The 15238-nt window shown below is 40.7% G+C and overlaps 1 long non-coding RNA gene across 1 annotated transcript in view; it reads right to left on the reverse strand.

Moving 5' to 3' along the window:
- Window positions 1-11296, reverse strand: part of LOC107316150 — a 31873-nt gene extending 20577 nt beyond the window's left edge. Inside the window, exon 1 of the long non-coding RNA XR_001556187.2 lies at window positions 11198-11296. This is a non-coding gene — a long non-coding RNA (uncharacterized LOC107316150). The remainder of the gene's footprint in view (window positions 1-11197) is intronic.
- Window positions 11297-15238: the final 3942 nt, after the last annotated feature.

Below are 15238 nucleotides of genomic sequence, written 5' to 3' on the forward strand. Positions count from 1 at the left end.
TTTTCAAGCTGGACGTTAGCAGTTACAAGCAGAGATGTGCTGTTACAGGAATATTTTCTAGCACTCACCTTACTCTTGAATAATTCTACCAGGAAGCACATTCTTCGGATTTCTATAGAGCCAGCCAAAGTGCTGCAACTACAGCCTTAGCCAATTCATTTAAAGCTACATACAGCTGGATAAGCAAAGCTCAAGGCACACCCCTGGGACAAGCCATACTACGGCAGGTGTTAGATCTTAGAAGTTAAGGAAGGAGCAGGCTGTGTGCCAAAGGAAAGGCAACACTCAGGGGCTCTTAGCAGCTTTGAGAATGGGAAGGTCCCATGGTACAGCAGTGAAACTTGGCTATACACTGTGCTGTGGATGAAATCACTGCCTCACACTTGAAAGGAACTGCAGGCAGCGAGAGCCTGAAGCTCTGTCCTGAGTTGTGTGTGAGTGGGTCTGCAGGCAGCCTATTAAAGCATTTATCAGATTTGTATCAACTGTAGCAAGTCATTTTAGGAAGCAAACAAAACAAAACAAACTCAGCTGGAGAGCACCAAAACTGGAATTAAAATAATGCAAATTCCACTCAGCTGCATCTGCCTCCTTGCTTGCTAGGCTTGAAAGATCCTCAAAGCAAACTTGAGCTTAGCCAGCATTCAGAAACTACTGCAGACAAAAGAACCCCCCTTCCCAACCAGTTCTAGCATTGATCACTTCTAGAAACTACTTTGTAGGAAGCACCCCAGAGAGAAGTCAGCTTCTTGTTGGAGAATGGCACAGATCTGACTGCAAGAAGCCCAGCCCGCAGCCACCGACAGCTCCAGAGCTCAGTGTAGATGAAGAGCAAATCTTGCCTAGACTCACACTGTTAAGTGCTTTCTGCCTGTTACTTGTTACATGTAACAGACAAACCTCTTCCCTCCCACTTCCTAACAGAAAACAACAGCTTCATAGCACAAGCAATAGGCTTCCAGATTTGGCTCAGGCCCAAAGCGTTCCACATCAAAGGCAGTGAGAAGTGGCAGGAGCACCGTGTTCACACACTGTGCGCTGGGGCTGAGCACCTACAGAAGCTGCAGTCCCCACATCCTCCTCACCCCACATTTCTCAGCTCATTGCAGCAACTGTATGCAGCAGCACCGGGATGTCTTTTGCCGTGGCAGACGAGCAGCAGATCCTCAGGGTGAATTTAGAGCCTGTGACGCCATTTCCGTGAACATTTGTTCCTCCCTTCCCTTTTCCCAACAAGATGAAGTACGCAAACTGCAGCCCAGGTTAAAAGTTCAGCCTATACTGAGGGAACCTGCACTGTGATGAGAACAGACTTACCCCAAGGTAAGTCTTGTAACCCCTCATTGCATGAAAAGCTGAGTAATAGGGCAGCATTTCACATTTGGAGATGGAAAAAATCATAGACCAGAGCATTTCACCTGAAGTTCTAAATTGCTCAGTGTTCAAGTAGAAGAGAAAAGCTTCTGAGAGGAAAAGGTTGCTCCTCTTCTTTCCCTCTTAATTTTTTCTCCTTAAAGTACAGTTTTGTCTCCCTACTATTCTCACTGCTCTCACTTAAGGCTTTTCTCCTTGACTCAGAAACAGACAAGGAACTTAGCTCACAAAATGTTGTTTAACTTAACCATCATTTAACCTGATTAAACCTTATTTATTATTATTATTTTAATATACGTGCAAAATTTACTCGGAAGCCAGAAGGTTTCAAAGGTTTTTAAAAGGCTAAAGGTTTAAAAATAGGTATCTAATTTGGGCCATGATATTTTGGGTATAAAAGCACAGCTCAAATTTTAACGTCTGCCTATGAATACTGGACATAATTTCAGCAACCAGAAACTCTGCACTTTGGAATGCATCAGTCTCAAACTTCAACAGTAGGATAAGACTCGTTAGCTTTCAGTTTAGACATGTGATTCCAAACTTAGAAGAAAGGAAGGAAGAGACTCAACAGTGGAAGGATGTCAGTATCTTTTACTGAGAAAATATTTGATTACCATACTTAGAGAGATGTCCACCACAGTAATTTGTGAGCTTGGAGACAAAAAAATGTATCAGAGGTGACAGAGCTCCTACATGAATTCCTCCTGGCTCCTGAGAAGAACAGCTTCCTCCCAGATGCATCCCTCCAGAAAAGCTTGTAAAGCACACCACAACAAAAGCAAACCACGGGGTGTCATAGCCCACCTCACCTGCTTCTGAACTATCTGGTCTAGAAGGGCTGAAATATTTGCCTGCTGAACATGACAGATGAATGCACTAGAGAGGCTTCTTTGCATTACAGACACAATCAGCATAAACAAAAGCCAGGGTAAAATTGGTACTCAAGGGCATGCTCAGACCATGCTGTATCCAAGTGGCAGTACACTTGAACCTGAGAAATGTGCCCCCTATTCCTTTCATTATTATTATTATTCTACTGGTTCAGCTTCTTTGGCTGTCACCACGTTTTAAATAAATAATCCTTATTAACAAAGTATTTTGGTTAAATCAGAGCAGATAAGGAAGTTCCAAATCCCCAGGCAACTTAAGTAAACACCTCCGGGTACCAGCAAATGGTCCAGGAGAAGCAGTAGGTGGCACTCAGTGCCCTATGTGTTGCTCAGGGTACTGGCTGTGTCCCTCAGAAAGGATCTACCAATGGCTGTTCCAAACACCTACTGACTTGATTTTTCTGCCCATATTATTTTCCTGACCTTCAAACTTTTACACAATCAAGAGCTCACACGTAGTCCAATACCATTAGTGACAAAGGTCATGAAACTACCAAGGTAGAATAGATTACTTTACTTTTTACAGGCAGCATAGATTTATTTTCCATTCTCCTGCATTCTGCTTATTCTGCACTTCCCTCCTCTTTCTGCATTTTTTTCTCTTAATAAGGTCCTTAGCACTGCATGTCTTTCATTGGACATCAGGAGCAAATCCAATGATTTCCTGGTTCTGGCAGTCTTATTTGATTTTGATTCATGTGAGATAACTCTCATACTCTAAAACAGAATATGTAACATAAAATATGACTGAGCTTCCCTGGAAGAGGCAGCAGAAAAAAACATGGGCATCAGGCCCAATTAAAGCCTGACATTTTCTAAGAAAAGTTTACTATTGTGATTGCTGTATAAATGCCACAGATCTACATTAGGGCTCGTCACACACTCATCCATTGTACATGGATTAATCAGGTAGACAAGGTCACTTATCCACCTCATTCCAAACCCCTAACTAACCATGACCCAGGGCTTACAACTCCTTCATAGGAAGTACTGATTGCCTAAGTTTGAATATCACTACCTATTTTCTTGATGAACTTCCCTAAACAGCAACACACCTACTTTTATTCATGCAAACTACTTCGTTAAGATCAGTAGCTTCAAATGACGCAAAACTGAATCTGACTGTTCTTCATCTGTAAAATCGTGGAAAATGCCACGTGCTCTTGAAATTACCTCAGTTACTATCCCTAAATTTCTGAACCTCCTTCTAGGTATCAAAATACAAGTACAGGAATAAGCACTTTCAAAAAAGGGAGGCTTAATTAAAGTTTAGCTACTCAACTTAAAGCAATGCCTCCTTTTGTGATCTTGTACAACATGGATCTGAAAAACCTTTTATTAACCTTTTATTTATTAACCTTTTATTTATTAATTACATTTAATTTAGCTCCAAGAATCTGTTTCAACAGATTTCTAAAGAAATGCATAATTACCTTGAAAATTAAAGGCCATGCCAATACCAGATGGCAGTGGTCTATGTACCAGAGCTACTGAAGTTCAAGGAGTGTATGGACAGTGCTCTCAGATGCAGGTTTTGAATTTTGGGTGGTTTTCTGAAGAGTCGGGAGTTGGACTCAATCCAGAGCTGTTGGAGTGGTCCAGAGGAGGGCCATGAAGATGACCAAAGGGCTGGAGGACCTCTTCTATGGAGAGAGTCCAAGTGAGTGGGCTTGTCACCCTGGAGAAAAGAAGGCTCCAGGGAGACCTCATTGCAGCCCTCCAGTACTTGAAGGAAGCTTATGAACAGGAAGAGGACCAACTTCTTACACAGTCTGATAGTAACAGGACAAGAGGAATGGCTTTAAACTAAAAGAGGGGAGATTTAGGTTAAGTGTTAGGAAGAAATATTTTACTCAGAGGGTAGTGAGGCGCTGGAGCAAGCTGCCTAGAGAAGCTGTGGATGCTCAACTTCTGGAGATATATGAGACCAGAATGGATGTGATCCTGAGCAGTTTGATCTAGTGGGTGGCAGCCCTGCTTATGGTAGGGGGCTTGTATCCACATGATCTTTAAAGGTCCCCTCCAGCCTAAGCCATTCTATGATTCTATATTCCTCAGTGGTCCAACTCAGGATACTATATGCTTCTATGGAATCTTCATGCCAATCTATACCTTATTTAATTCAATAAGTCACAGCACTTGTGATAACGCGTAGAGGCATTCCAAGCGGTCTTTAAACTTTCCTCATCTAAATATTTTACGTCAGATATTACTCCCTTTGAATCTATGGACTAATAATGTTCGAAGTCTAAAGTCACTAAGAACAATTTGCTGCTTTATTTTACCTCATAGTCACTCGGCAAAGTCTCTGTTCTTAAACTGTTACACCTACTTCCCTTGCCCACGCTGTATCCTGGCAGTAGGGGAGGTTAAACGCAGCAATTTTTAGAGGTAAATTATTAGGCAAAATAACAGAGCCAAACTATGAGAAGAACTGCACAGATGAATTTGAAACTTCATTTCTTGGATTACTTCTCAAGATTTGATTTAAAGAAGTTGATGCAGAAGCCAAGGCCTGGGTGGACATAAAGATGTGTTGAGCTTCAAAATATTATCAGAGCCTCAACTGTAAAAGGTGATTCTCATTTTCATCAGGAGTTAATACCAGGAAATATTCGGCTATCGCTGCCAGCTGGATCTGAGCTCATCTGTATCCACTGTGTTTGCCCACTTTATGTTTGAGCAGTCTCCATTATATTATTAACCTTTAAAAGAAGAAAAGACCTGATAATTTTATCTATCCACAGACTTTCATCACAGCCTCGCTGTCCCAATCACTCAGCCAGGCAGAATGTATGCAGGATGATGTCTGGAGTTAACATGCAATATACTGCATTTAATGCATTTGAGACAGAAATGGTATTACTGTGCTGAAAATTATGCAGAGATAGGTTTCCTTCCTTTTTCCACCTATGATTCTCATTAAATGGAATAAAAGTGACTGATACCAAATATTTTTCAGGTCTAAGCTAAGAAGAGTTAACCTTTTGGTACAGATTTTAATACCAAATAAAGCAATGTGGAATTCTCAGAGTCTGCAAGTAAAGTATAAATCCAGTGCTTCCAGTTCCTGCATAATGACTCAGTCTAATTCATACTCGTGCATATTTCTTTAACATCTGCACTTATGATAAGTGTGAATGGTCTGGCTTTAAGACCATTGGCATTTTTGGGGATATGCCACTAGAGCTCTGCATGAAGAGAAGAGAGTGCAAAATTGTCACAGCGACATGAAAATCACAATTTCAATGACATCCTTCACTATCACACAGCAGCAGTGCTACAAAATAAAACAAGATTGTGGCTGATCTTGGGCACATGAACAGTGTTTAGGCTGAAGGGTTAGAGTTTGTTTCATGTTTATCACTTGATAGACTATTGCGTTTGAGTAGATTTCACAAGACCAATAAAAATGTTTTCTTATATATTACCTGGAAGAGTGACTAAACTCCAGCTTTGTGTAGTAATGACCTTTAGCTCCAGTCTTTACAGCTTGGATTTGTTGCACAACCTCAGCCAGAATCACTTTTGATCAGCAGTAAGGTATATACTCTATGGTATCTACAATATTCTTGCAACTACCACTGTTGGTAATGGAGCTGTAAGCGGGCTGGCACACTTTCTCCTTGCAAATTTTGTTCCCTTGTGGCACATGTTCTTCATTACTCAGGTGTCAAGTTTGTACAAAGGGTAGATGATTAAATTGCTGGTATGATATTTGAAATAAATGTTAATGTGACTATTCATACTTCAGATAAGCAGAGAAAATTAATCTAAACCAAAGAAGCAAAGTATTGAGTCTTCTATCACCGATAAAAAATTAACCAAAGAAAAACTGAATTGTCATATGCTTAAAAAACACACTAAATGTGTGTGTTTCTATCTGTCAAAAAATATTAATTTTGAATAAATATTTTGAATCATGCCCTGCTCAAAGATTTCCATTTAAGCAGGAAAATTATTTTCTAAGACAGCCTTAACTTGATATAATTCATGTGATCCTTATTGGTCTATAAAGAATTCCTCCTGTCATTTGCCATCTGTTTCTTCAGAATAGTCTTGATGGAGAAATTACCAATATTTTCATGAACGGAAAGTTGAGTGTGGATTTTTTTCCCACCTCCTGAAAAAAACAGCTTTTGTTAATTTTGGCTAGCTCTACCTTGAGCTTCCCATTTTCAAAACTGGGACATAGGTGATGTTTCCACAACTGTTACAGCATCTTATGCCATTGGTTGTGTGTTCTAGTCACTGAGATCACAAACTAAGACATCACTCATTCAGAAACAACAGGGAACACTCATATCATATACAGACAGGTTTGTGATACTGAATGTATACCCATGTGTTTTCTAGGGCATGGGAAAATGTTTTCTCACACCTGCTTTCAAAGCAAACAGAAAAGAGGCCTACCACCATTAGCAACTCGGCAAGACATTTACTCAAGAGCCCAACCTACACAACTCATAGATGACAAACTGATTGCTCAGAAGTGCCTACAACTCTCAGCTCTTGTTTTAGCAGTAAACTATTAGTTTTCATTCTTCAGGAAGAAACTTTATGGGTGAAAGGTAACAAAACACTACAACTTATTAATTTGTTTTTAAAAAGAGGTAAAAAGCCACGTACCTTATGCATCAAGAAGAAAGAAGTTACACCCTAACACATACAGGTAGCTTACATACCTGGTTTTGTTCCCTCCCCAGATCTCCTTGCTTCGACCATGCATCTGTATGCAAGTTAAGATGCATCTAGAGCCAGAAACATGTTGACAGTAATTCTAGCTCTATTAAGAAAGTGAGGTAATTCCAACTCATACTGAATAGGGATCTACCCAAGTAATCTTTTCTTTTTTCTTTTTTTTTTTTTCCCTCTTTTTTAAAGATCTACTGCATACTTTGTACAGAATTAAATCAGTTTTGTTTCCCTCATTCAGGAGGCACAACAGACCAGAGCCAAGAAATCTGAACATCAGTATTTTCTCTTTACACCAAGCTTGGAGCATTCCAACTCATTCTTTTATCCTTCCCAAACTGTCATTTTCTAAAAACTTAGAGGATATTGATTGCAGTTCAAAATGTCTAGGTGGATAATTAGTGCAGTACTAATGGGAGCCTGGTTCTGGTACTCCTAGCACAGATGCTTCCACTTGTGTTGATATATACTGATATGGGCATGCTTCACACCCCAATCAAGAATATGTGGGATCTCAAGTGAAAAGGAGTAATATGCTAAAATTCAAACATTGTGCAGAAGTTAAATTTCAGGTCCAGCCAAACCAGGCCTAAATCAACAAAAGCTTTGTGATCTTGACCAGCCCTGACAATATTAAAGAACTTTGGAATTTTTAGCTTTGGGTCTCAGATCCTGAGCTGCAAAGCTCTTCCAAAGGTCACAGCCTCAGGAAGTGAAGCCAAGAATCTTCACCTAGCTGCTCAGTGCCAGGAACTCATAGCACATCTAAGCCTATTTTCCATCAGCATTAAGCACAGCATCTTTTTTAGATGGAGGGAGACAAAAAATAAATACAAATGGTTAAATCAATGTAAATCTCTGGTAAACTAGCTTTAGCCTAGCATCACAGGCATCAAACTGCCCTTGTTAGTTCGGCAAGTAAACATTATTTATACTTCTTTAGAAGCAAACATATATAATGGTAAGATAACGAGCCCCCTGTGAATCCTAACTGTGCTTAGAGCTCCTCCCATAAAGGAACATGGTACTTCGTAGACCACTTGAGCTGCAAGGGAAACCCATTCCTCAGCAGTCAGACATGCTAGAGAAGCACCTCCACAAAGCAAACATATAAGGATATGTTTGCAAGCTCTGTGTGCAATCTAAGAGGCACCTTGTCTCTACAAAATGACACTTGTTCTGTGCTCCATGTGTACTCACAAACAATGAGAGCCCTATTGAAAATACAAGTGTGCAGCTCTCGCAGGGCTGGGGTTCACTTCCACAGCGCACTGCCCTCTTCGAAAGCTGTTGCGCAAGACCTGTATGTTTAACATCTCTAACCAGCCAAAATTGCTCTTTATATTTGATCAGGAATAATTTTTACCTTTGAACCTGTTGCAATGCAGGTTCAAGGGTTACTTGGGTGCAGTGTTGCCTGTTTATTAAAGCCACGCACCAATGATTCGGGGCTCAGTCCTGCTTTGGGAGCTGGGGAAGCACCAACCCTTTAACACCCCATTGGAGTTGTAAAGCAGTGAAGCAAATACGCTGTGCTGACCCCTCCTTTGTGTGGACAGAAGGTAAGCAAATCTCTTTTGCCTACACTTTCCAAAGTACTGAGCTTCCTGCTTCTGCAGAGAGGCACAGCAAGTGGGAGAACAGCCTTAATTTGCTGCAGCGTTCAGATCTAAGTGCACTGTTCTTGTCACACTGTGTGCTGTTAAAGCCAACAGCCTTGGCTGTCTGTTGTGGAAGGAGCAAGTCTGGGCTCACAGAGGCATACAAAGAAATCACAGCCATAATAAAAGCTCAAGCAAAAGCAACCACCTGAACACTCCCTGTTGCTATAGACTGGAACTGGAAACCTGACATCCATCCAGGCTGAGGCTGTTTTCTTATCAGTTTGCTAGTTTTTATTATTTAAAGATACAGTGCACAGAGTACCAGTGCCAGGCTCCCATTCAGATTCAAGGTGAAAACAGAATTCCAGAAAGTGAGCCATCATTTGGTTTCACAGCACCAGAGGCAGGTTTTGGAGTTCAGTAAAATATTACTATACAGTAGATTGGTAGATGCACAAGCTTACTGGCCATATTTAGTACAACAGGACCTTAATCCCTAACTAAAATCACAGAAGCTGGCTATAATGACTTCTTTTTTAATTATTAAATATTTTTTTCAAGCACAATTTTCACAGCTATACAAATGGAGCCTTCTCCAAGCTCTTACTTCTGCAAAGATGTACAGCTGTAATAGAGGAGGGGATAGCAGAGAGATTAACCAGAAATCAAGCTGCAAGAGATTGTCCAAGCCATAGCCCATCTTGCTCAGTGCCTTCTCTGAGGAACCCACTGAGATTATTTATTTCTCTGTGCATTTTATTTGTTTACAACAGATAAAAAAAATGTACCAGAGAAATAAAGAACTATTAACTTTATAGCATTAAGAAAACCGAAATTCAAAAACTCTTCCAATAAAGTGAGCACACATTTTTCACAGACTCACACTATCAAGATCCAAGTCTTGAAGCTACAACAGAGAAAACTATGCACTGAGCTAATGCTTCCTCATCATTTAGTTACATCCTTTGCTATTTGCTGTAGGTAGATGGAATATTTGGACAGTTGATGCTCATACTTGTGCCACGACCTCATGGCTAGTTATAAAAGCTCTTCTTATCCCTCCTTTTGTGACAGTGATGACAGAAAGCAAAAAATTAAACTGTGTCTATACTATCTCAACTTGGTGGCTATGAAAGATGCAGGTATAAATTCTATATTGGTGTACAAAGAAAAGCAAAGGTTGAGTTGTTCATGGTTCTGTTCTGCTTTATCTTTTGACAAATAGTTACTAGCAAGAAATAGATTTGTGCCCCCTTTAAAAAGTTAAGGTTTCCTCTAATTATTTGAGGCAATATAAAAAATAAAAAGTCCCAAAATTCTCAGGTCACTTCTTATGTGTACAGGGGAAAGAGCATCAGCAATATTTCAGTTTACAAGCATTAAACAGAAGCAATCATTAAAGGGAAGATATTTTTCACAAAGCCTCTGAGGGCATGTCCTCTTGCACCCCAAAGGCAGTGCGTCTGGGTGAAGTGCATAGCACTGACACCCAGCAGGCAGGGGAGAATCACTGCATTTTCCTCTTTCTCCTGAAAAAGTAACAGCTTGAGGCCAGATTTCTGAAGAGGGGAACACCTCAGAGAAACACTCAAAGAAGGTAATGCAGGTATCTGAGCTGTAAGCCTGATTTTCCTTCCTTTCTACATAAGAATTTTGCCTTTCCCTAGGTGTAAGAGCACCCTTACTGTCTCTATTAGAGCTGAAGGTCATAGCTTCGCTTAGATGCCACAGGATTAGCTCTGAGGAGACAGAACCAAATGTAGAGGAATTCCATGAAGAACAAGCTGTTTATTTCTCATCTTCATTCAAAACTTATGGCAAAATCAGCAATTTAATCCTCAGCTTCCCTTAAGGCCTATCTGCATTGCTAAATAATGCCACAACTACAGCGCAAGTTAGCCTTACCCAATTAATGTATACTTTACAGCAGCAAAGGAAACAGCAGCAATTAGTAGAGGCTATATACTTCAGCAAGCCAAGGTTCAGGGCAAGTTGCACCCTTTTAGTAAGGACACACCATGTTACTCCACTTTAGCTATAGTTTATTCTAGCAAGCTACGTTGTTCTGAAGTCAAACAGTATAGAAAAGCTTTCAGATATGCAAACTGAGAAATAAGAAACCATTTCCAAGATCTGAAGTCAGAGCATTACAGAGAACATATGGGTGAATTACTACCTTTCCAGCTTTCAAAGCTTGTTGCAATATTTCAGCAATATCGGCAGAGCACAGGGGAGAAAAAAGGGAACAGCAGCAGCCCAGTGTAGGCAGAAAACAAAATGCCCATTGGAGCAGGAAGAAAACTACTGTTTAAAGCACTATTCACTGTGAATTTGTGCAAAGAACTGCACATAGGGGACTGTAGCACAGCAGAAAGCACTTTAGAAAGACAAAGCAGCTTCTAGGGGGAAAAAAAAAGAAGAAACAAGGATCCAGAGTACCAGCAAGTATTACAACAGTAGATAGATGAGAAATAGTGTGCTCAAAGTATTTTGGTACCAGTAAAGCTGCAAATCTCAGTTCGCTTTAACTTACAATACAGCTATAGAGAGAAAATCCCTAATATTGAAAGTGTAACTTTACATATAAAGGAGGGCTGGGGGGGAGATACTAGATTATAAATGGTACATTACAAATATCATATCTTTATCAGCTTCTTCAGAAAACTTCACCCTTCTTGCCTCGCCAAACCAAAACCAAAACTAACACCAGCCCTTCGCTGCAAATTCTTTTCTAACCACTTCACTTCCTCCCTTTGTTCCCAGCATGCTTTTCTGCTCGTTGATTTATTTAAACCAGGGAGAGGGAACAAGCTGTAGCTTTAACATGAACGCTATCTAATTGTTTTTGTTTTGCTATTATGCTTATAAAGCTCCCTTTTACTTAAGGAAAAGAGGTTGGCTTCCTGCCCCGTCAACGAAATGGTATGTGCTTTTGACTGCTGCTTTTTCCCCCTCCGTGCTTGCTCTGAAATGCAGAAGCATTTACTATCTACTTTTGTTTCACTGCTCATGGCCCTGCTGGTGGTTGCTCACGGAAGTCTTAGTATTATCCACGTGCAAATACTGTGCTCAGTTCAAGGTAATATGTTTATCAGGAACCTGGTAGGAGATCTCCCATAGAACACTGTCAGTGCAATGCTAATCCTAAACTTAGTTAAGTTCAGATATATATTTGCTCTTTGCCCTTGGTGATACAGCTGTTGTAATAAATCATAAAAAACATCAATATTTAAAAATTCTTACTACTTGCTGTACTCCATGTGACTCTGTAAGCTGTTAAATGATCACATTCTGGTTTTCTTTGGATATTTCCAAGTTGGGCTTTTGTTCTAGATCTTTCAACATGCTTGGAGACAGTTTTCCATTAATGTAATGCTGGTACAAGTGTATTTTGTGAGGATATCATGCTACATTATCTAGTAGGGCAACCAGTAACAAAACTCATTACATTAACTATGTTTACAATTCTTCAGAGGGCTGTATATGTTCTGGCTTTCTGCATGGCCAGTACAGCTTCTGGATGGGGAGTTCTCAAGGGGGAAACCTGATATAAAATGTATCACTAAAGCTTGACTTTTGAAGTTATCCGACAGAGCAGCATTGTGGTGTCATTAAGTTCCCGATGAAGGGACGGAAATATCAGACATAGTACATTTCCTTATCATAATGGACTTTCTATTTTAGTATTCAGAAAACCTGAGTTGATCAGGTTTCATGAGGTGGGTTCAGAAATAGGCTGTAACACATAGTCTGACTGTTGTACTTCCTGGATGTAAATTACTGAGGCCTGTGGCCTTGTACTTTCCCAGCTGCAAGCAGAGTGCTTTTCAGGCAACCAGAGGGCACTCGAACTGCTATGCTCCAAATGTACTCCAAAAGCAAAGCCTTCCTAAAGTAGACCCTGTGCACTCTGCTTTAGACATGTCTGCCTCTAAACAGGGTTCTGAGAAAAGCTGTGGCTGTTAACTCTGGGGTTTTACTTCTCTTTACTCAGCTGAGTCAGCAGTATAATTTGTCCTTAAAATCTCGTATCTTCCAGGGCATGAGATTAATAAGGGATGTAGTTTGTACATGGCTCCACTCAGCAGTTGCTGCTCAGGTCTTGCACTTAAGCTTCTTTCTGGTCCTGCAGAACACACACTTCTTGCTAAGCTGAAGGAACATGGGACATAATGCTTCCAAGTATGAACTCACTGGTCCACATCTGCAGACCAGGCAAGAGCTGCACTATGGGAAAGCAAATGCCAGGAGTGAACTAATGGTGGTTAACAAAGTAGAGACCCCAGAGCAGTTGGTCTCTGGAAAAGAGTCAGCATGTTACCTTACTAATGCTGATGTCACGATAACCTCAAAAGCATAAGAAACACTTTGTTTCTTAGGCAAACTTAAGACAAAGAATACAATCCGAAAAGTTCTCACAGGCGGTGCATGACCTTTGCCTCTAAAATAGCACAAGGATCAGAGATCTGTTACCTGTAAAGAACTACTGCAAGATATAATCTAAGCTTTCTTCAATGCTTTGTGCTTGAAACCAGAGTTACTTAGCAATACCTTCTGCCGTGGAGAGAACAGAGAAAAATGCTCCTTCGTTCCTTCCAGCTAATGAAGGAATTGCCCTAAAGATTATGGGGGATTTGGAAAGCGGGGTACAGTAGAAATGGGAACACAAAGTCCTGAACTCAAGATTGGACTTACTATAATCACTTCTGATAAAAAAAAAAAGGAGGGGTGGGGAAGCCTAAGCCTTTGCACTCCTGATCATAGTGCACCTTATCCCTGATCACCAATCAGGTCAGACAACTGAAGTACACTTTAACTGTCGCACAAGAGGACCAGCTGAAGCATTTCAAGACATCCTATGCATTTTCTAGTCACAGGGAGCTAAGTCCCTCAAAGCCCAGGGTTTTAAAGCACTCCAGCCTCCTTGCATGGCTAAAAAAGCAGTTTGTGCTCAGGCTCACAGTCAGAAATGCTGTGGCACTGTTGAATGCCACACTGAATAACACTTTCAGTCAGTCTGCACAGACCAGATACCGTCAATAGAGGACCCAGATTTTTTGGGTTAAACTCTGGATGTAGTTGCTCCATAGCATGGACATAGGGTAGAGCTCTTATTTCCATGCTTAAAAGACTCATGAAGTAAAAGGGTTTGTCTTATTCTGGCTGGCTCTTCTGTGCCAGAAGTAGCTAACCAGCAGTGCTTTGGATCTCGCATGTATTGATAGCATCAACTCTAGGCATGGTAGACAATTGGCCTGGTTCTGGAAGTTGAGACAAATTTGGTGATTATATTGCTATAGGATCTTTAAATAAAACATTGTTTTCTAGCTAGTCAAGAATGGTCTCAGGATGTAGGAACACCAAGTAGGTTATGCTGGGATAAGGGTACTATCTGGTTTTTCTGAGGGAAAAAAAATATCTTTCCTGCACTTAGTCATCTTCAGGCTTCTCTCACACTCAATCAGGTTTTCTCTCTGGTTTCATCTAAGATTGCTACTCCAAGTATCTCTATCCTTCTAGGCTCAGTTGTTGAATCTCTTTAGGTATCTCGGCATAAACTGCCTTGTATGTGAGTCAAAGAGGAGATGAGAATACCATGATTGAAAGGTAGCTAATCTTTTCAGCTATCTAGGAAATAACTTTTAAAATGCTATTAGAACAAGCACCCAAGAGCGGAACTCATTCAAACTAGTACAGCTATGCTGGCTTGTGCTCTTTTCAGTTGCCTGAACATAGCTCTATTCTTACTGCAGGTCAAAAGAACTTCACACCCAGGGGAGATAAACCTGAAATATACTGAATTAAATCTCATTTTGCCCCATCTAAAGATGGAAAAGGATGTCAAAAGTTGATTGCTATTGTAACAATTGGACAGATCAATACAATGGGAAAAGTATTATACAATAAAAGCACAATGACAGAAGGGCCAGCACAATAGAAAGGTGCTAAAAAGGAGGGGAAGAAAATTGCTTACCTATGCCAAAAGATTCTAGGTTTGCAAAGGAAAGCTTCACTAAGGAGGGAACTCTAGAAAGAGATTCTTCTTCAGTGGCAGTCAGCCCTTAAACAAGGTCTAAGAGAGAGGTGCAGCCTCCCCCCCCTTCTGGTCCCAACAGCTAAATTGCCTTCACCTGTGCTTCCAGGGCTGACTGGGCCTTTCCCCAGGTGCTCAATCACTGGTTCAGTCTATGACTCACCCATGACAGTTTACTAATTGCTGCAGTACTGGGTTACAAGTCCAAAAAATGAAGAGAGGCTGCCTACCAAATTCATCTTACCAAGTCCTTAACCTTCCAAATAAGAGTAGAGACATAACAGACTTCTAGGTATCTTTGACATGAATTCAAACTTGTAAGGTGGAATGATACAAAGATGGTAACAGACGTTCAAAAGGTTATTTATGAGGAAAAATTCACCAATACAGATGCTTTTGCTGGGAAATACTGAGGCAATCTCCACCAGAGAGCAATCTCAAAAAGATACTACCTTAGTGCTGGTCAGCCCTTAAATGAGGTCTAGAGGAGGTGGAGTCAAGCTTCACCCAGTCCAGGAGCGCAGCTAAATTACTCTCACCTGTGCTCCCACAGCTGACCTGACACTTGCCTCAGCTGATTAATCAGAGGTTCAGGCTGTGATTACCAATTTCCCATACAAAGCTTCATCAGCAGACCT

The sequence above is a fragment of the Coturnix japonica genome, chromosome 6, assembly GCF_001577835.2.
Source record: "Coturnix japonica isolate 7356 chromosome 6, Coturnix japonica 2.1, whole genome shotgun sequence".
In the NCBI taxonomy this organism is placed as follows: Eukaryota; Metazoa; Chordata; class Aves; order Galliformes; family Phasianidae; genus Coturnix; species Coturnix japonica.